This window comes from Sebastes umbrosus, chromosome 4 (genome assembly GCF_015220745.1).
Source record: "Sebastes umbrosus isolate fSebUmb1 chromosome 4, fSebUmb1.pri, whole genome shotgun sequence".
Taxonomy (NCBI): Eukaryota; Metazoa; Chordata; class Actinopteri; order Perciformes; family Sebastidae; genus Sebastes; species Sebastes umbrosus.
The window spans coordinates 23,139,947-23,163,729 of record NC_051272.1 but is presented as its reverse complement, the minus strand read 5'-3'; the positions used below and the strand labels follow the sequence as shown (position 1 = coordinate 23,163,729).

At 38.3% G+C, this 23,783-nt stretch overlaps 1 protein-coding gene across 1 annotated transcript in view; it reads left to right on the top strand.

Moving 5' to 3' along the window:
- The window catches only part of lrrc4ca (leucine rich repeat containing 4C, genome duplicate a), a 188,727-nt gene that overhangs the window by 59,774 nt on the left and 105,170 nt on the right, over positions 1-23,783 (top strand). Inside the window, exon 2 of the mRNA XM_037767592.1 lies at positions 3,760-3,836. The gene's annotated coding sequence lies outside the window, so the exon portion shown is untranslated. The remainder of the gene's footprint in view (positions 1-3,759; positions 3,837-23,783) is intronic.

The window sequence follows — 23,783 nt, the reverse complement described above, 5'->3', positions numbered from 1 at the left end:
AATGCTGTTGTACAATATATACTGTTTATCATTTTATTTCAAGTATAAAAAGGACGGCAACTCTTAAATCTACCTATAATTTCCAAATAACTAGCACTGTGAGGCAAGTCAATCTTTTTTCTGTTGTGTGCTTACAAGTTTCATATCATTATCCACTTACATTTAGCCATGCCAAATATTTCATCCTCTTATTGTGTAATTGTTCCCCTAATTGCTGTTACTGAAATTCATCTCATTGTGCTCATTTAGTATCTGGGATGAAATGACAGTAAAATGAACAGCCAGGTGAGCAGAGAGGGGCCAGCTGGCACTGCTTTTATGGCAAGGCTTGCCGGCTCTAATGAAAGACAGTGACACGAGTTAAACGCAAGCACTCATACTTCTGACCTTTTCTTAACCTGCTGATGAATGGGACTTTTTTATGTAAATGCGTACGACAAAAATATATTTCCTTGAGAAATAGTGTTGGGGAGCTTCATGTGGAATCTAACTTACCAAAAACCTTTCAGAATGAGTGCTGCTTAATTTCATTCTTCATCTGTCAAATTGATTTTGAAGTCTGCTCTATTGGGGAGCAGGGTCGAGTATCGCACCAAATCGCCATCTCCAAAAAGCAAGAGCATGCTTACTGTTACTCCTGCTGACATAACCAATTCAAAAATAACCCCTTTTGAAACAACTCAGACATTGCTTACTAAACTTACAAAAATATTTGATCTTGTTGTATTTTATTGGTGATTCATGCAACATGCAATTATAGTTTCATGTGTTACTGAGGTCTAGTTTGATTAACCCTAACTAGTAGATATTGACAGGGTCAGAGTTAATCAGGAACGAATCATGAAGAAAGTGGTCAGTGTGTCAATTTAAAGATATTCATAAATAATAAATGATTCATTAATGCAGCTTATCCATGTACAGTATGTTCTCTAGTAATTAATCATTTCCTACTATATAGTCCTCAATTTTGACTTATGCTGGCATTGCCACATGTTAGTATATGCTAGCAGTGTGACTCTAGGGAGGGCAATGCCACTCCATCGGTCAGTCAGTTGGTACACCACTTTGGTCCAGACTGAAATATCTCAATAACTATTGGATGGATTGGCATGACTTTTGATACAAACACCTTCACTTTTCATGTAGCGCCATTATAGGGGTGACCATATTTTCAAATCCCCAAATTGGGACACTTAAGTGTACTGCACGTTCATGCACGCGCGTCCACGCGTTAATATGCACGCACCATAGGCGTTTTCATCAGGATGGCTAACTTGGCGCACCTGTGGCGCATTTGAGGACGGAGTGGGATCAGAAAGAAGGCATTATTATAGGGGTGTGCTTTAGACGCTGTGAGAATCATGGCTTATCACATTCATTACTTTCTACCCCCTGTTGCCCGTTGATGCGCTGAAGGAACTGTGTAGTATTAATCAAAACAACAGGTTAGATGTTCACATAAGCACGGAGGGTTCTGTGGTTCAAAATTGCACAAAATGCAACCAGCGGATCTGTTGTGTCCGTGTGTAATTGTGGCTGGACAGCGCACAACATCACTCTCTATAGAAACTGCAGCGGTGCGCTGTGCTGGCTCTCTGTACTTATCTCGCGCGCACAAATGAATTAACGAGTGAAACATGATAAACGCCTATTTAAGTATTATATTGCTATTTTAACCGGGACATTTGAGTGTTTTACAGATATTTGTCGGGACTCAGGACACGAGCAACACTTCAATGGCGACTCGCAAACAATGTTACTGGCCATGCTGGCCGTTGTGTTGCTTTTGTTGCTCATAGTGTGAACATAGCTTGATTCTTCGTCTTGATAGTGGTTTGCATGTGATTTTGACTAAAACAGTTTGCTTTTGCAGTCTTTATGCAATAAATGTCCCTGGCCAGAATCAGATCCAGGATGTTATATGTTACATAGTACTCATTTTGGACCACTACCCTACAGGTCAACGTATATTTTTTTTGTTTTAATCCTTTCTTAAGGCAGTACGTATAGATACATATATGGGTACAGCAGATATACTATACAGCTTAACTTGATTCAGTCGATATTCCAATAAACCTAATGTCCTTACTGTCTAATGCAATACTCTGTGGTTACTTAGTGAAAACTGGGTCTCATAAGAATTCACTTTGTGGCATGCTTCCACTCAACATGTGTCTATGTCTTTGGTTAAGTGGAGTCAAGTAATTAGCTTAAAATGGGCTCAATTGTCAACTTGGATTTCATCATATGAAATTATGATGGACTATTGGATCGTCAGCTCCAGCACTAACCGATGCAGATTCAGTTTCCTGTACTACTGTGACTGTTTTAATGTTTAATCACCACAGACGTGGACACTTCCTATCTTGCAGGCTACTTGTTCAGCAAGGCTAATCACAATACTGCTGTTTCTACATTAATCACTCACAATTACTCTTGATACAGCTGACAAATGACTTTTTTCCCTTACCGCCATGCAGTGACATTCTGCATTCATGGTTGGATAACACTACTCTCAGGGAGGTGTACCATGCATGCAGTCTCTTCCGAGACACTTTTTTCCTCATCCCTCAATTTCACTTTATCAACTCAAAGTACAAATTGGGGCTTAGTGGCTTGATGCTAAATTGAAATTCATTGAAGCATTTACATGACATTTAGCAATGGTTGCATAACGCAGGAATAATAAAACATGTCAAACCGAGCAGATTCGCTCTCTGCCTTGTGCTATCTCATCATTAAGCCTACGCATGCACTAGCAAGAACATATTTTCAAACACACTATGTTTGTGTGTGTGTGTGTTTATGTTTTTCAGTGCATGAATACAGTATGTGTGGGTGGAGATGTCCTTCGGAAAATGTTAGAGCTACTGCGATGCACTGCATGCACATACATGGTGATTTTAATGCAGGGTTACTTGACATTTGAGGAAGTTTGAGTTACTCTAACCGTCCTTGCACAGAGCTGGTCGCCACACGATGACTATCGCTGCAGGATCCAGTTCATTTGTATTCCACAGTGCCTATAAAGACTAGACAGCCTTAATAATTATTGCAGATTCGCAACTGGAGATGGTAATCGAGTGAAAAAAAAAATATTGGCTGGTCTCAAAGGCCTGGGACGTCAATAGTTTCCACTGCATGTCTTTAAACATCCTTATTACTGCCAATTTCCAGCCAGACCAACAACAAAACTATCACTGCCTTGATTGCATCCAAGCTTAATGTGGCCACAGAGTGCCTAATGTCCATCACATTTCAATTGTACTGAACCAATTTGGCCGTAAGAAGTTTCTGTTGTGTTGTGACACGTCAGCTCTTTAAATGATCCAGACATGAATGTGTGATGATACATATTAAAGCTACGTTTAGATGTAAACCTCATCCAGTCACACAGGGAACAGCTCACCATTTAATTATTGCATAGCCTACAGCTATAACGCATAGCCCTCTAATGTGGAGAGGATTTACATATCTGATTTACATATCTACATTATAATATGATTTCTATCAAATGTTGTCATTTTATTCAGATTTCTCTATCAAGTATTACCCCTTCTCTATGGGTTTTTAAATTACATTTAAATCCATTTAAAACAGTTACTGTATCTTACATCAATAGATCACTCATCCCATACATGTTGGGCCATTATAACCTAAGGAATATTGGATATAACTAATTGGTATTTTACAATGACTTACCAGTGTATCTTTATATGCATTTGTTATAGGACTTTTATTTTTTCTGTATTTTTGTAGGTCCGTGATTTGGAAGGATCAGATGAAAACTGATTTGGGACTATCAATGACAACCACAACATCTGGCGTTTTGAACAGTGAGTTGATCCATCCAGAATGTGTCTCTACTGTCAGAGGCATCACTCTTTTCTCTTCTATTAAGTGCAGTGGATCTATTTTTATGACATCACATTCATTGATATACGCAATTGTGCTTAATGATCCATTTCCTCAGTCAGTAAAGTCAACCTAAGTACACTGCAGTGTTAAAGGAGCAGTGTGTAGCATCTGGCGGCATTTAGTGGTGAGGTTGCAGATTGCAACCAACTGCAACTTCTGCCAAGCGTGTGGGAGAACTACAGTGGCTGACGCGGAAATCTAGATCTCTATCTAGAGCCAGTGTTTGGTTTGTCCTTTCTGGGCTACTGTAGAAACATGGCGGCCGGCACCATGAAGTGGACCCGCTCCCTATAGATATAAACAGCTCATTCTAAGATAACGAAAACACAACGATTCGTAGCTCCAGGTTATTAAACACTAAAGAAAACATACTTATTAATATTGTATTCCATTTCTGCCAATAGATCCCCCAAAATGTGACAAACTGTACCTTTAAGGAGTACTAAAACAATTTAATTATTGAATTAATTATTTCAACTCAAATACTGTAGAGCAGGGCAGAAGCAGTTTTTTTATACTAGGTTCTATTTTTGCATTACACCCACTCTTCAGCTTTTTGCTGCTGACAGCGAGACTTTCCTGAGGAGGCGCAGTATGTTTTTTTTGCTCACCTGCTTTGGTTCGGTATTTTGGTGACTGGTTGTAAATATGTCTGAAATACTATAAACCTTCTCTTGACTGATATATGCAGGAATGTGAAATGTAATTATTGTTACCAACCCCTAACACACCCTCCTACAGAGATTGATAATATATTTTTTCTTTATTCCACCCTGTTACCAAATGCACCCGTTGTGTGCACTGCGCCTGCAGCTTCAAAACTGTATTTTGTGCCCTTTTTAAGTTGATTTAGATTATTTAGTGTTGAATAATTAAAGGGTATGATTTGATAAGTCATGTCTGATACAGCCCCTAAACTCATCCCGCATTACTTTTCTCATGTATGGCCACAAAATTGCTAACATTTGCCAGTACGTCCATTCCTTATTTAAAGAGTGCAATTACAAAATACTACAGAAGCATTGCATGTATTACATTTTCCATCAGTTCAACAGACATCTACAGCATTGATTAACATATTATTTTGGGAACAGTTTTGTATTCATCATTCATGAGTCATTTCACCTCCCCTTCAAATGGCCTTCAGAGAATACTGAGATACTGAGTATTTGCCACTCATGAATTGTGAATTTCTCTGTTGTGGTGGTTAACCTACAGAGCGAAACAGAACGTGGTGATAGCAGTTTGTACCATTTCAGAAGTCGGCCGTGGACGAGCACACTCGCGCGCACACAAACATTCATTCAAAGACTCAAAAAGATGCATAAGAAATAGAAAAATGAAAGGACAAAAGGACACATGAAAAACTTCCGTGAAGTCAAAGCAATTTTCACAAAGTGTTCGCAAGGCTTTTCACAGTCCTTTGTGCTACAATTTATGGAAAATTACTACGCATCAGTACGAGAAAAAAAGACGTGGAGAGGATTTGGAAAGGCAGGTGAAAAACAGAGAGATTAAACCTCATATTTCAGCAAAGCAATCCAAAGCCAATATAAAGGGCTCTCCAAGCAGCACGCCTGCAGAGCAAGCAGGTGTTTGTGCTCTTATCAGGCTGGAGTCATGCCATATCAACACACAGACTTTGAAATATGAGATAACATTGCGCGATAACGAACATTTGATGTTGAAATAGACTGATAGATGCACACCGAGTGAAGCAAAGGAAGAGCCTTCAAATTTGCATGTCACATCCTGGAGATTAGGTTTAAGGCCTTCCAACCACCTGTGATAATTCTGTGCTGAAGATGCTGGAGATTGTTATCTCTGGAAGCGGATGCTGCAAGTAGATTGCTGTATGAATTATTTGGATTGGTATACTTCAATTATACATTACAGCATGTCTGCTTGACAAGTCTCCCGTGGAGTGTCTGTTGCGGATTTTCCTGTTTCCTGAATTGTATAGTTGTGACAGTAAAAGCGACAATATAATTACATTTAAGGGTATCAATTAATGATACTAGCTGTAGTTGTAATGTCTTCAGATTTTGTATTTTATTTTTTGATTATATATACAATAGATATATATATATATATATATATATATATAGTCCAGAAACCCTCACAGGTACTGCGCATAGCATAAAAAAATATGCCGACATCATAACATGGCAAACTCAAGCCCAACAGCCAAAAACAGCTGCCAGTGTGTCAGTGCGCTGACTTGACTATGACTTGCCCCAAACTGCAAATGATTATCATAAAGTGGGCATGTCTGTAAAGAGGAGACTCGTAGGTACCCATAGAACCCAGCGTTATTTAACCTCCTTTGTGACAAGCTAGTATGACATGGTTGGTTCCAATGGATTCCTTAGGTTTTATAGTTTCATATGATGCCACTCCAGCTTTAAAACTGAGCTCGCTACAACCTACAAATTGCAAGTTGCGTTAATACGTTAAAGAAATTTGCGTTAGTGCGTCGTTGTTTTTTTTTTTTTAAAGTAGGGTCATTTTTGTTATAATAAGCAACTTGGCCTAATTATGTAAAACACTACAGAAATATAAATTTGTTTTTAAAAGCAACTTCAGCTTCAATCTATGTTTGCTAACATGTTTCTAGAGTTACCTTTTGGATGAGATATGTGTGTGTGTGACACACACTGTGCACTGTTTTGTTAATGATATGCACATGTTAAGCATCTTATGAAACAGGAAGTCATATAACATGCTGCTGATTCGAACGGAGGAGGGTTCTCTAACTCAATTTAGCTCAGTTCTGCAACTGTCATTCCACATCTGTTAGACTCTTTCACTCAGTGTGCCTCCGCCTCCACTCTTGTCTCTGTCTCTCTGACTGTGCGCATGCTGTATGAGTGTGTGTTGAGTAAATTGAGCACTCAAATGCCTAGTTTAGATGAAAGGTGGAGAAAAAGTGAGGTCTTTTTTGTTAAAGAACAAGAAAATGAGAATCAGTGATGGTTTTTCATTACAGCTGTTTGATTTGTGGATCCAACTTTTATTTTTGTAGGTTTTTTTTATGTATATCTACAAAGTCAGCGCATATGGAAGAGACTTTTGCATGAAGTGCTTTAATTATCAATATATATCAGAGGCACAAAACTTCCCAAAAAAGCCTCATATTGTGTGCAACATATGCGCACATGAGAGGATCCATCCAGGTGTTTAGTGTGTGTGCATGTGTGTGTGAGTGTTAGCTCTGTTCGCTGCAGCTGGCTCATTGCTGTATGCTCCTCTACACTGAGGCACTCGGACAGACCCCTTCAGCATTAATTACTGCGGCCATTAATCAGACTGGCACAAATAGCTGTGTAATCCCTCCACAATGCAGTTTTCTGGAGGGGGCCACCAGTGTTAATTGGATTTGATTGGATACTGGTATGATGCTGCACACAGAACATCTTAAGGTAATAATTAGAAGATAGATGAATTGGTCCTGGCATTGATCCCATAGCGTAGGCCGCACTGCAGCTCTGAGGGCTGTTTAAATGAAGAGCGTAATAAGAGCAGTACTGACTAAGATGTTATCTTTATTTTACTCAAATATAATATATCAATGTCTTGATGGTATTTTATACAGATAAATATCTGAAGCGAAAGCTTTTGAAAGCTTTATTGAAATGCTACTTGTAAGAGCTCTATTATCTGGGCTAAACAGGATCTTTAAGGTTATCTTAATACAACAATAGCAAAATAATGGCACACCTTTAACATTTGTTATTATTAACGTCTTTTTTGTTGTTCCTCAATGCCCTATCCTTTTTACAGACCTGAATTTAGGGCAGACGTGAGAAGCATTCTACACACAGCATGTTACCAGTGTCTGTGTTATTTCAGTCAACCAAACCCAGAAATATTCCTGCACTGACATTGCTCTCTGCATAATATAGTACAGTCTACGCTCACAATTTGAGGTTTTACATTGTGACTGCAAAAATACAAATAAAACATTCTCCAGTTTTGTGAAGCATTTAATTTATATTTTAATAAATGCCAAAATTTAACACTTTGGCACTATAATTTATTCTCCCTTCTTATTCTTTTATGTGCTGTTTTTCCCACCTCTCTCATCTCAACCAATTTTCAAATTAAGCATCAATCAGATGTCACTCTGTAAAAGCCCAAGAAGTAATTTTCAAAGAAGGTGTTATAAATAAACCCACTCTAAAACGCAAAAGGACATGTGAACACTTGACACTCAACTTACAAAACAGCTTTTCACATGATTTTGTTAGGCTTTTGTTTGTTTTTTTCATCCGTAAGAAAAGACCCAACAAAAAAAGAACACCCACATTTACATCTACTTAAAAAAAAGTTGAACCTTGACACCTTCAGGTGGTGGTAGCTATTTTTTTTTTAGCTTTTTCCACTGCATGGTACGGCTCTGCTCGACTCGACTCAACTTACATTTGGTACCAGGTCCTTTTCTCTAGCTGTATTTCCACAATGAATAGTACTCCCTCAGTGTTGGTGGGATTCTCAGCTGATCACCGCGGCACATTAAACTGCTGTGACATCATCTTCAACGAGAATCTCGCTGAATCATTTCAACGGCAACTAAACAGAGAAATATCTGCACTTCGCCAATGTATGGCACGTATGTACGGCGCAGTGTACGGCCTAGTGTACGGCCTAGTGTACGGCGTAGTGTACGGCGTAGTGTACGGCGTAGTGTCCAGCGTTGTGTACGTCGTTGTGTACGTCGTAGTGTACGGCGTAGTGTACGGCGTAGTGTATGGTCTAGCTATGCGAGCTGCCATTTTTTAAAATCTGGGTCGAGTGAATTAGAAATTGTGGTCGCTTATGATGGCAGCTATTTAAAAATCGTGAATTTGTGCAGGATACCCCGTGTCACGCTTCTGACCAATCAGTGATCTACACTGTTTTAACTCCACCTTCTAGTATAGTCTCAGCTTACTGGGAGCCTTGACCGAGGTGGTACCAAAAATGGAGTGGTTCTGTTGGTACCATCCAATCCAACTTTTGCTAATGGAGTGCAAAAATAACTGAACTGAACTAGATTGCTTGGTTGAAACGTGCCATAAAGGAGACCCTCTTTGTACCACATGTATGCTGGGTTTGGCATTTCTTGAGCCAATCTCAATTGAGTTCGGTCGCTTCGCTGGTTCTCTTGGCTGTGGAGTCAGAGCTCATATTCCCACTGCACATCTCTCTCTGCCTCCTGGCAAAAAGAACAAACCATATAAACGGCTGTGCTTTCCTCCAAGAGGCCACCGTCTAAAGTGTCTTTTTTTACCTTTTGTTAACGTCCTTTCAGTCGGTTGCACTTAGCAGCTGAGGCAGTGAATGGGCAGAGATTGGTTAATTGTTGCTTCACCTCTATTGGAGTCACTGCAGGTTTCCTGAAGGGAGAAAAAGCCAAAAGAGCGGACGAGGCCAGGGACAGGACTGGATTTGTATGGGGGCCCATGTAGTGTACAGTTCTGTTGCAGGCTGATCCCATATAGTATTTGTGTCCAGGGTCATAAGTTCATCACATCTCCTGAAGCCAATTTCTTGTAAGAAAATCTAGAATGATGAACAAATTAACTCAAAGGGAGTGTTTTGACCTCTACCGTAGTAGCGCTATATGGAGCTGTTATTCTATGAGTGGGTCTTCATTTTGTTCATCCTGTGAACTGCACACGAGGGCGCACATGCAAGCATGTGGGTGACATGATACACAGTCCTGCCAATGGTTTCACACCATTCTACTGATCCACAGGTGGCCAAGATATGCAGCCATACGCCAGCAAAGGCAGTGAAGAAGAAGATCGTTAGCTAGTAAGAAATGGATGTAAATGATGCTGGATTTAAAACGCTTAAACATTGGCTTTGGAAATGTTATATGAGGAAGAAAACACATTCAACATGTGTTTTTAAAGCTCAGGGATACACATAGTCCATTTTGGTGAGTAAGTACACTGTACTGTATATATAGATGGACGACGCGTCTCCAACAAACTCCACAGAGTCCCTTTAGCACATTAATGCGATGTTGCCTTTAAGGTGCTGTTGGACATATACAAATTATGATAAACAAGGAGACAAATATGGTAATGTTTTTGACATTGGCAGTCTGGGTTTTTCCTTGGAGGAACCTCAATCTAAGGCATGATACATGCATTACGTTAAATTGAACTCTACAATCAAGTTTAATGTGCTCCCATTTTTAATAGAATACCAGTAAACACATTTTTATTTATTTTATTATTTAATATATTTTTACAGGTTGTGAGTCACTCCCAAGATTCACCCCTTGAGTATTGATTGTTGGTGTCACAGAGCTAATTAGCTTTGCATAGCTGGAGGGAAACTCCTAGAAATTAAGATCACAAAGTTGACATATTTGGGTTTTATACCATGACTGATTAATATTGAGCTTCACAAACACACGTTAAACATTAAAGTAACACTAAGCCATAGTTTTCACTTGTGTGCTGACGTTTATGTGGCAGTCAGGGCAGTACATTTTTAACAAAGGAGAATAATTACATTTAATCTATGTGCGGCAGTAGGTGTGCGTGTTGCACAGCAAAGGGAAAAGTACATCTTGTAAAGTGGTCTATGGCTTAAACTTTTGTGAAGCATTTATGAATATCAGCAACCCCCCAGAGACCACCAGACGATGACTAACACGAACAATCCAAAGTTATTATCATCCAGCAGTCACCTTCACCAGACAACTGAGAACTAAACTTGTATTGCATTCAAGACTGTGCAGCTGCTCTACAGAGCTACTCCGCATGTTAGTTGGGAAAAATGCCACATTTTGTCTCAATAAACTGTTCCAATTAATTCACAGGTTCAGTTTACAGTGTTCTGTTTTCTAGTTGTGTGATACTGTTGTTCGTGTTCACAGATGATATTTAGATGATCTTTAACAAAGGGGCTCTGACACATTCTCACATGCAGTGATTTTACTTTCAAAAAGTCAAAATATAAGGCTATTTTTGACTCTCCCTAACATATATCCTATACATACCAATGAGACAGAATTTATAATTTCTTATCTAGTTTGCAAGGCAATATAGAGTATTTACAATTGTCCTTGAATTCATTTTCACTGTGAAATGTATATTTTCCTCCAATTCCATCCATAATGTACATAAGAACATCATCTTTGTTTTGTAGCAGGAAAGGCATTAATAGTAGCAAAATATGCTATCCTTTTTCCTGCACCACTAAGTCCCCAGTAGCATCAATCAATGTAGAACTCTTTCTCCAACAAACACACTCCCATTAATGCGTATAAACCAAAGTGAGCACACTGTGCGTTGAAACAGTACCAGACCCAGAGAGCTTTAACCTGCTATTGGTCTCCATCTTTCTCTATTGCTCATATCAATTCATTTTGACTGTTTTTTTTTTTCTTCAGTGTTGTGCAAGAATGTTTGAAGCACATAAAACACTGGGAACAGCACTCCCAAACATGTACAACAAAGAGGACATTCTGCGGGGAGTTGGGATGAGACTGTCTCTCGGGTCATTCTATTATTACATTGGATTAAACTTGTCTTTTTATTTGTTTGTTCTTGTTTTGTGTTAGGGTCTTTGTGTATGTTTGCTCCACCGAACATACATTATCTATTCTATATACAGCATGCGGATAACTACCACAAAAATGCACAAATGCATTGACTAATTTCTCAAGCAATCCAGATTAAGGCACCATATGAAAAACCCAGTTCAGCCGTTATCTAAAGCACTCCGTGATGTGGAGGGAGGTTATGAATTCAAAGGCTGAAGGCGCTTCAGTTCTACATCAGATTCACAGAGCTGCCTCTGTAGTCTGTTCTTTCATTGTTTTTTTTGTTCCTGCCACCTCCCCACACCATCACAAAGAGCGGTGCACCTGCCACAACAGACTGATTGAACAAGTAGAGAAGTGTGTTAGAGATGCTGAAGGACATGAGCCTCCTACCCTGCTGCACTATCTCCACGTCCTCTCTCTGGATGGTGATAGGTGTCGGTGACTGCCAGCAGCCACTGTAAAATGAGAAAGTTTGTGACACAGCAGCCATGCTGAGATCAGTTGAAGAAATACCAAGCACCGCCCACCAGCCGGAACAAAATGTCTTATTTTACAGCTTAACAGTACACTACAAGACGTTTCTGAAAACATTTGAGGCAAAAAATAGGCATTACAGTAACAGAATATTGATTCATATTTGATCAGCGTTGCCTAGTTTGACCATTTGATCGGAGTTTGCGAGTGATTGCCGGTCTGTGAAATCTTGCAGATGCCATTAGGAGCACCGGAGGACACAGAGGCACATGATTTTTTTTTTTTTAGATTACCTGTCTCGTGTACCATTATCAGGATATAGTGACCGTTTTATAAAAATAACTTTTTTTAATCACATTTGCTCAATTTCTACCTACTACTGCTTTAATGCTACTGCTTCATTAAGGGGTATTTTTTTATTTTATTGCTCTAGATGTTAAAGGTGGTGCTAATTTGAACTCCGTATACTGTTGGGTAGTTTTAGTCGCTGTCCTGTGAGATCTCTAAAAAGTCGACTTTTCATGAGCTCAAACAAACAGCCCTGTTTTCAGCTTTGTGATGACGCATTTTCCAGCTGATCCAAGAGTGTATTTAAATAGTTTATTTAGCTTAGGAAGTTGGAGCATTTTGTCAACACATAAAGGAACACTTCATCCTTGAGTTTATCACAAACATTCAAAATCAACATGTGAAGCTACATGGTTTTCACTGGACAGGAAGGAAGGAAGGAAAAGTAAGTAAAGCTGTCAGATAAATATAGTGGAGTAAAAACTACCATATTTCCCTCTTAGATGTAGTGGAGTTGAAGTATATATATAAGTAAGTAGCATACAATGCAAATACTCAAGTAAAGTATAAGTAGCTTAAATTTGTAATTAGTACTTGAGTAAATTAACTTAGTTACATTCCACCGCTGACTAGCAGCTTTGTTTGTTTGAAAGATCTTTTACCTCCCTAATATTGAGCTGCGGATTCGTCCTCTCGAGCCCCTTCCACTCATTCCCCTCACTGCTGTGTTTGTGCCACAAAAGGCAATAAAGAACTTTTCTGAGAACGTCTGAAGTTGCCAGCATTCAGAGTTAAATCTCACGTCCGAGCTATATAGAACAAACAACAACAGTGACATGGCCATTACCAAGGGAGTACCAGTGCCACTCTGCAGCGTGTCTGACAGAGTGATCTGGTGGGCCGTGAGGTGCAACTGTTTGTGAGGGTTACCAGTATAGTTTAGGAGTCAAAGTCCATTATATATATATATATATATATACATTTTATATATATGGACCACTGTTAGCGGTGCCAATACTTAGGCCTATTAATATTATGTTCATAAATTGTTATTATAAATTTAACACTGTGATAAACTGATTGTTTTGTCATAACATAAAGAAAAATAAGAAATAAATCTGGCTATTTACTTGTTTATTTACAGCTGAAAAAAAACCTCCTGTATTTTGAAACCTACATGTTGCCAGGTATGCATTACACACAATTACAGTTCCCCCTAAGAAAATATTTGAAATGTGTTTATTGGAAAAACTCAATGAAGAAGACCAATAACAACAATTTTAGCCTTTTTTTTTTCCACCAGCTCACCATGTTCTTTTCTCCAATAATTACAGTTTATTTTTAAATGAATTGATTACAATTATGACTTGAGAAAACAAAGTGAAAAAAAAGCTGTGGTCCTTTGAAATGGCGAGACATATTAAAATATGTTATTATTATATATACTTAACTTTTTTCTTCTTTTTCAAGCCAACCTCCAATGGAGTTGCAAGACTTCGCAAGAACACAAAGTTTGGGTTGTTTTCTTTTTTCTTTAGAAACTGGTATTGACTACGGACCTACTCTATATTGAGGATTTTATTATAGCTTTTATTATAGCTTTTATTAACACGATACCTCCAACTTGAGTAGTTTTCATACTTTCCTCTAAAAGGCTTCAAGATGTTCCTCTGTGTAAATAGCCACCTGGAATAAATAGGCTACAAAACAAATCCCAGTTCTATATGAAGGGTTACACATAAGCCCTGTGAATGACAGGTTAAGTGAATATCTTCTGCAGCGTTTGGCTGAAAAGCAATGAAGGTATTGAGAGGGATTGCAGGCTTTCTGTACTGTATATTGCAGTTTCTTGAAAGTAGGATACAAATGAAGAGGTGAGATCCTCTTTTATTATGAAAGGTTTTAATAGGTTTATACCACAAGCAGTTGCGTACTCCTGTGTATGAAATATAAAGGGTTTTTATTTTTCAAGAGTATATTGCTTATAGTCACTATATTACTTTAAGTGTAAACATAAACATCCTTATATTCAAGGACTTATTGAGCACTTTCGTTTGCCTTGGAAACTTTTGAGGATTGATTTTAAAGTATGTTTCTAAGATGCCATGCATTTTACTTTATGTAACAAATAAACAACATTGCTTTAATGGTCTTTAATATTACAGTGCAACATAGGAATCAGGTGTTTATATCCATCACTATCACCGCTCCTCTAAATTTGTCATTTCTACCTGATTCAATTTGCACTTTGATTTGAATACTTTGGCTCCAAATATTTTTTATATTTCCTTTCTTTTAAACAGCCAGGCCAAACACAGCGTCTGCACCGATCTATGTCGTCTTTGTTAAGTAATGCATTTATCTCTATAATGGGAGCAAAGCTTGAGAAGCAGTGTTGTGCCCAATTTTAATACCAATGGCTCAACCGTTTCGTGAGAAATCCCATGGTTATTCATGATACAGAAATCCAGTCTGATGTTAGTCCCATTGTCTAAAGACTGCAGCGTTCAAAAACCTGCATAAATATACTGCTGCTCTATCTTAGGTGTGATTTACTCTCCCATGTCAGCATTAGATCACCCAGGCCTTGGGGGGATCTGATTGAGGTCTGATTGGTTCTTATCTGAGCATGAAAAGCTTCTTCTACATCCTTATCCTTTCATGTAGGCTACAAGGTTTTGCACAATGAGAGAGACATTAATGTCAAACAGTAATTTATGAACTTATTTTATTCAGCATTTTTTTTCCTCCAGTATATTTGTCCTAATGTTGTCATCTCACAATTCTGCTAAAATGCCATAAACAAATAACTGGAAGTGAAGTGCAATTTGTTGGTTTTACGTAGACTAATATGGGAGTATTTCCTCACATGTGATGCCATTTCTTAGAATTTCAAGAGTGTTATGTGCATATGAGAGCAGTGTGCAGACAGTGTTAGTGATGTTGGTGATGTCAAGGGAGAAATTGCTTTTCTGGGACCCCTGCTGCACTTCAAGGGTCTTGCTCAGGGCTTATGTGATGTCTGTTTTGAGAGGATTGCCTCCTGTTTGCCTGGGATTTGGGGAAATCATTCTGTTTTATAAGAGAATTTTACTTTATGTAATTTATTTACAAAAAAAAAAACTAAAATAAATGTGCTCATGGCCCTTACTGTTGCCTAATGTAGGTCATATGATAAATACATCAAGGCTGATTTCAGTGTCTGAATTGGGTAATTATAGTTGACTTTTCAGAGGTTAGCCCAAAGGATTAATATTTTAAAGTGACCCAGGTAAAGATATGGACCTTATTTTCTGAGACACAACCTTAAAGGCTTATTTGAATCTAATTAACCCACATAGACTTGTTTTTGTCTTTTTTAGGGGGAGACAGGGGATCTTTAGGGGGAGATGCAGGTCAACGGTATGTCACATAGAAATGGTTTACCTGGAGATTAATTTGAGATGCAGCTCATCACTGTGTCAGGTTGTTCTAGTCATAAATCATAAATTAGAAAAAGATAATTAATTAATTCAAATAAATTGTAAAAGTTTATAAGGGCTTATAACATTATGATAAAATTGCTCTATTTTGTATCATAAGTTGTTGGAGCAATTTTTGGGTTGATACCATTTGCTACACAAATTTGGTGCTAAATGTAACCATTTTTACTAAGAATAGTATTTTTTGGCGATTGGATGGCGAACACCTTATTGTCAGTCTACCTAGGAAAGCCATCCATCCTCTGAATGCCCTAGGTCTATAGTTTGTGACTGTTAAGTTTCATGAGGCTGTGATTATCCTAGAGGTCACCGCAGATTGTTTGATACAGTGAGGTCAAGTTTCAAAAAATGGTCCCATTATATAAAATGGCTGCTATGGGCACTAACATCATTGGGCTCATTGGATCCACAAGAGTTTCAGCTTTACAGTGATACACAATTTATGTAATACCAAGACTGTTTAGGGACCCCAATATGCAGAATATTTAATACACCATTTCAGAATAGGCAAAAATAACACATGTATACTGCATGCAAAAAAACTGCATGGTTTAGCATTTACTAGCATAAAGTGGGCATGTCTGTAAAGGGGAGACTCGTGGATACCCATAGAACCCATTTTTATTCATATATCTTAAGGTCTGAGGTCAAGGGACCCCTTTGAAAATGGCCACGACAGTTTTTCCCTCAAAACATTTGGAGCATTAAAGTATTTAGCCCCTTTCACAATAAGAAAGCTTGACATGGTTGATACCAATGGATTCCTTAGGTTGTTTAGTTTCATAAGATACCAGTACTGTCACCCTGGCTTTAAAAGTCAGCTACAGGGGGTAATCCATATGCAGCAGTGCAATTTTCTGTTAAGGATGATAGTCTAGTGGGATAGCTTGTGTTTGTTTCTGCTGTCTCCGTGACTGAGGATAAAGCAGTGTAAGAAAAGGCTTGTCTCCCCATTGTGACCCACCACTTAGATGTAAACGTATAACTTGTCTTATCTTAGTTGTCACCTATTATTGCGATTCTGTAACAGTTAAACAATTGTTTCAATAGGTTTTCTGTTTGTTCATCTCTCTCCTCGTTACCCTCTCCATGTGTAACATACTTAGCCATCCGAATGGCTTCCCCTGTTCATTTTGATGCTAATCCATAATTCTGTTGGATAAGAAAGGCTCTCTGGAGCCCAGATCAAAGGCTCGGCTGTTCTCAGCAGGGCCCAGGTGTTTAGAAGGCACGGCTAAGGCAGGAAGAACACCCATCTCTTTTTCCCATTAAAAAGAGCAATTATGAAAGCCGCTTCCTAGCTTATGGTAGGATGAAATGGTGATCCTCGTTGTGGTTAAACAAATGAATAATGGAGTGCTGATGTTGAACAAGAACGACAGTTTATCAAGATTTGTCTATAGGTGACTGCGGGCCTTGTATTTGTCAGCCGGGCTCATACTGTAGCTTTCTATTAGTTCCTCATTGCAGAAATGTTTGCATTTTAAGGAGCTGGCAGAAGAGCTATATCAGAGATGTACTCATCCTCCAAGTGATTCACTCCAATCTTCTTCACCTACACTAATACATGCAGGACGAAATTGCCTCATGATGTATTCTTCATGTACACCTCTTTCCATTGCATGTCTGTGACCAGTTTTTAATACCACAGGGTGTATTTGTTGAGCATAGATGCAAATGAAAACATACTCTTTCCCCCTTTTACACTGCTGTAATAGAATTCAAGGTTTATTGGGCTGACATATCCCCAACCCCAACTACTTAAGCTAACTCTGAAACTCCTCTTAGTATGAGCTGTAAATCCCAGACAAGATTTGGTATTATAATGCTACAGATCTCTGCAGAGTTATGGTCTGGGCTGGATTTGTGCCGGGGACATTTAGGATGTATTTAAGTTTCTTGTGTCCAAGGTTAATTGTATTTCTAAATCAGCAAATGAGGTATTGTTCTGATATTAGATTTACTGAATGGAATATCCTCAGTATCTCCAATGTTAGATAGGCAGCCCTACCGCAATAGACACCTCAGTGTGGGGAATGTACTAATCTCTAATGTCATCAGTCACTGTCTGAAATATTCTTTTCCCGTAGGATATGGATTAAAATTCACACATTGGTTATCCAGCTTAATTTTCTCAGTAGCACCAGCAGGGTTTTAAATTGTTTTAAATCCACCTAATATGTGTGTGATCCGAGCTCTTCTATCCGTTGACTAATATCAAAAAATCAATTCCGAGCAAGAAAAGGCCCTTTAAAATAATGCATTTCATGAAGGAAATATGCATTTTCACATTACGATTCTTGATTTTTGCATATTGTTTTATGAAACGACGAAAACGACACAGCAGAGATTGTCATCCGCAATCTAAGCAGTTTCACACTGTTAAGTTACCAACATCTTTGCTCAAATTGCTTGTTTGCTCAAATTACTATGGTAGCTGTAGCCTCACAGGGGTACTTATCTCTCCTGGAACTGCATATCTGCACATGATTACAGGTTTCAATCACAGTTTACAGATTCACTACCAAACGTGGAAAAAAAAGGAAGCAAAACCGGCGGCACAGCATAAGAATGTATTTGATTTGTTAGTCCCTTATTGTTGTTGATTAGACATATACAGTAAAGCCCATACACATTCTCACTTTTCTATGTTAGCATGATTATGCCCATAGTCCAATGCAGTGTATGTATTTATCCCAGTATATTTTGAAACAGCCGGATCTCATGGGAAGGGGTATACATAGCATGACATTACAAGGATATTCCATGTGTCATGAGAACACATTTTAGCCTTTTTGCGTGTCATTTGTCCGACATGCAACAAAACTATGTAAATGGCCGCAGTTAGGTTTAGGCAACAAAACCATTTACCTAGATTTTGGCAACAAAACCACCAGGAAAAACATCATGCTTTGACTTAAAATAAGTATGTAAACAAAGTAAAATACGTACAGAAACAACGTACCAGAAGTACGGAAAACATGTCACTAAAAAACACACCACAAAAGTCACTAACAGAACTTCAACTCAACAGCACTTTGGGACACAAACACCAGTCTTGAACTCAAGTCTCCTGGTTGAATAAGTACATAAACTAAGTAGTTATGTACGGAAACAACGTAACAGAAGTACGAAAAACATGTCACAAATGTCACTAAAAAACTTGCCACTAGCGTCACTAATGTAACTTCAACTGTTGAAAGTCCTGTGTTTGTTGGACCCATCCACCTCCCCTCCCACCCACTATAGGCTGTCTTTCTCACTTTTAATTTTACGTCAAAGTTCCCATGAACTGGGTTTGATTTACATACACACTATTGGAGTGACATGTTGGAGGGGAACGGATCACATTTGAGAGATTTTTTAATGTTGTTGTGAGACCTACAGTAATATAAGCAGAGGTTTAAGTTCAACAATGATATTGAGATCTGATTGAGGAGGAATTGACAAGGGACCTTTAAAGGTAATATGCTACATTGCCACTGTGTTGGGTACAGCCAACTATAGCTTTTGTTTTTCTATGCTCTAATTCATGTGGCATTAATAATCTGCATTATTACAGGGTGAAAACATATAGTGAGTTGTTGTACTGATCATGCGGAAACATGTATTTGAACACACCAATCACGTATGAGTCATGCTGGTTCATTTCTTTTTCTTATTTTAAGCTTATGTAGCCCTGTATTTATAGTAGTCTGGGCTGTCTGTTAATTAAGATAAACTCAGTAGGTAAAAGCAATGTGCAGTGTGTGTACATCCTTATTGTGTGTGATTGACTCTTCCTCTTGGTACAGATCAATAGTGATTTCATAACAGACATACTAAAGCATTAACTTTTTAAAAATTCAGCTGAAATTAAATTGTAGGGTTTTTGTCTGCTACGCCATAGATCTTCTTTGTCAATCAGAATCCTGCTTTTTTTTAAGGAAAAAAAATCCCTACCTAAAAACGGGTACAATTATATATTTTTGTAATATTTGGTCTTGTGATGGTGCCTTGTGTCTGTCAATATACCAGTGAAATTCCTTTTGTTATGTGTCTATGTAGATGGAGAAGTTATTTGCAAATAACACATCAAAATATTGAATTTTTAACTGTATTTGCATAAAGCAGTGATTGGCAATGACACGTGTGTGTTTCTTAATCATCATTAAATGTTAATAATTATCATGAACCTCTGACAGTGTAATGCAATCTGATACAACAGCTGCAGTATGCAACAGATCCTACATTTGTGAAGCTTAAAATGTATGGAGTCAGATCAGTCTCAACATTAATGAATGCACACAGAAGGATTCACAAATATATTTTGTGACTTTTAAATAAATTACTCTTTTTTCAATGTACACAAAAAAAGTTACTGTTGCATATATATGTAAAAACAAATCCACATATAAAAAAATAAGGTTCACAAATACATGTCTGATGAACACACAAATATTTCTTGTTTTAAGTAAACATAATAGAAATCCACAAATATGTGTACTTAAAAGTATTTACAATTCTCTTCAAAAACACATTTAGATGTTACATTTATATACAAATGGTTGAACCTGTATTTACAAACTGACTGTCATGTGTGAACTTCACTACATTGGTGTGTGTTTTTTTTGAGACTCCCCTGACATCGCCCGATCTACAAATGCATTTTTTTTCAACAGAGAATTATCTGTAGCCAATTAGATGTCTCCCTTCTTTTGTAAATTGTGTATTGTAAATTCACATATTTAAAGTCAGTGGTGCACACATGGAAGCTGCAGACAAAAACCATAGGGCATAATTTTGATTCAAATTTAAGGCTCATGGTGCTCTTTTCCGATGTGTTCGCATTATTTAACAGTTTTAGGGGCTATAAAATCTGGTCTACAGCATTGCAATTATCACTATTGAGTCTAATTTAATTTATCCAAATCTCCGTCATCTTTCCCAAATTATTGCTCACCTCAGTCGATCTTATTGCATTCATAGATCTGAGCGCAGCCTATTCGGGAGCTGAAATTACTTTTGGTCTCTCTGAGAAGAAGTGATGAAATGTAACAACATTCCCTTTACTTTTCCCTTCACTTCCCAGTTCCTTGTGCCCTCATCCTTGAAGTCATTATTAATCATCCTCCCCTCCTGTGACTCAAAGAGCTTGAATGCAGATTATCACAATGTGCACATTAGAACAGGACCTTCACTTTTCCACTTATCATGGGACATTTGTTGTGATGACAAACCCTAATGCAATGGAAAAAGGTAATTGTTTCCGTTACAGCAGCTTAAATTAACTATGTCAGGCCTCCATTACGTTTAATTTTGGGGTTCTTTGACTTTCTTCCTCTTAGAAAATCCCCTTTGAAAGACACAATACTATCAAGTTTTGCATCAAAAGCAGCGCAAGGGTAAATATTGTAATAAATGAACCAACTGAAAATGCCTCAAGGGAGCTACAGTTTATGATTTTCAAATGATTCATTAGACAGTGATTAGAGTAAATATTTGTATCGTTAACTTTGATATTGGTCATTTACTGTGGGCAACTGATTACAGCTCAGTCATGAAAAAGTACAAGTAAGCCAAAACAGACACCCAAAGGAATACTTATTTATTTTAGGAGTTGAAATAAAATTGAAGCAGAAAGTCTAGCTTCTTTTAAAGAGGACCTATTATGCCTTTCCCCTTTCCTTTAGTGTGTTATATTGTTTTTTCGTGCATGTAAAAGGTCTGCAAAGTTACAAACCCCAAAGTCCACGCCAAAGGGAGTTACACTCCACCACAGGAACATTGCTCCTGAACTGCCTGAAATGTTTTGATTGAAGTCCTGCCTTTTCTTCCGTAACATTGTGATGTCACCAAGTAAAACATTTGCATAATACCTGCCTAGCTGTTAGTTTGGCACGCCCTCAAACAATGCTAGTTAGAGCAGAGTCCGAAGAGTTTGTTTTGGTTGACCAATTACAACAGAGTGGGCCAGTTTACCAATCAGAGCAGACTGGGCTTTTCGGGAAGGCGGGGCAAGAGCTCAAACAGAGCGTTTCAGACAGAGGGTGAAAAGAGGTGCTGCAGCACAGCCGGTAAGAGAAAAGTAAAGCATTTTTTTTAATATTACAGAATGTAAACATGTTCGAGTAGAAACCCAAAATACAAGTATGCACCTGCAAATAAGCATAATAGGTCCTCTTTAAAACATGAATGCATGATTAAATCTGTGTTGTGGATTGCCAATCTACTTGCGTGACTCTCCAATATGAATCCATTAATTGTAATTTACCACTTGCAAAATTCTAAAATGTCAGTGTTCAAGTCAATATTGGGTCAGGTCAGGCTATTTATTTCACCCTTTTTGGATGTAAGCTTCTTCAAAGTTACTTTGTATGGGCACCTGTTTACTGAAACCCAAATCCAGACAGACAGAAGATGAAATCAGCACTCAGTCTGCCAATCATACACAATTAAAGCCAAATGTCGTCTGTTCCCCGCGGGATGATCTCCTCCATCGGTGAAAGATCGACAAGGCAAAGAGGAAAAAACAGAACGAGCAATTGTTTGGAATTCAAATGCAGCCCTTGGATGGTGCTGGGTAACAAGTTGGCTGTCCATTTGTGTCTCTCTGATGTCATGTCTGACACCTGATGTGAATATTTATGCCCCAAGATAGCTAATGTGATGTGTGTGTGTTGCTCCACAATACATTTAAAACTGTTCTTTAAGGTATACTTTAATCGCTATACTTTGTATGGATTGAGAAGCATTATACAAGACGGGCATTAAATCGAATCCACCTAAGATAAACCTGAAAAGTTCTTCTTGAAATATATAAACAAAACGATGTGACTTTAAACCAGTAGTGGCATTAAGGCACTTTTTAAAATGTGTAGTTTTGTATAAAGTGTATGTATGAATGGATGGCATGTCAAACAGGTGAAAATATTGAAACATCAAAGAGTGACTAAAATGAGAGGGCTCTGGAAAATATTTACGGATATGAAGCTGGTATTTTTGGAGGCGTGCGTGTCTTTTATATTTGTCCAATGTGAACCTTGTAAAGTTCTCCCTCTCAATAGGAGGTAAATCAATTAGCAATGTGGCAGAGCATTACTATACATCTGTACTGGCCTCCTCTGGAATGTTCTTTCAGTTATAAGCAACACTGTGTTTCAGCCAGTCAAGTCAATTTTATTTGTATAGCCCAAAATCACAAATCACAAATTCCCCTCGGGGGCTTTACGAACTGCACATGATACGACACCCTCTGTCCTTTACAGTACGACCCTCTCGTACTCGACTCAACTGCCTGTTTGTTTGGCCTGTTTGTTCGGCTGAGTTACCACCTTTAGCAAGAACCAGGAAAAGTAGAGACACAGGGCCAGAAGTACAACATTTAAATGCTTTTAAGTGGAAACTGCACAAAGTGACTGTAGTGATGGCAAAGTGCTCAGTAGGGACGGCGAAGACTACTGCACGCAGGCCGTGGCTCTGCTAGCGCTCACACAGGGAGTAATTATCCATGAAATTCGTCTGGTTACATTATTCCTGGAATGGGTTCACAGCCTCGTCATACATCCTCCAGGTGTCCATAACAAAACAATACACTTACTAACTTGCACGGCAGCCAAACAAGCATATTTTGTTTTCTGAAATCTGTGCACATTGCTCTTTGTTCTTACTATCCAACAAAAACACTGTAAAACTTTGCATTTTTTGGCTATGATGGGATTCAAAGCGTCCCCAACTGTGGTGTGTAGATTCCTGCTGCTAGTGGCTATAAATACATAGCTCGCAAAAGGAGAAATGGAAGCTGAGGCAGGCCAGTTGTTCAGGCCATGGCAAGCACTTCAGCACAAATAATATCATTTTGTTAAATCTCAACTGCCACACACTCTCTTATACACAAACATGCTGTGTATATAACTGCTTGACAGAAAGGAAAAAAAAAAGTGCGGCACTAACACATTTGTATATGACGCTGACACCACCCGATTACATCTGTACAGACAGTGAAATTGGGCCACTTTTTTTTCTGCATTCCTGTGCCATATCTATTTAAATTAAACTTGTCATGCTGCAAATAAGGTTGTCAAAATACCAGA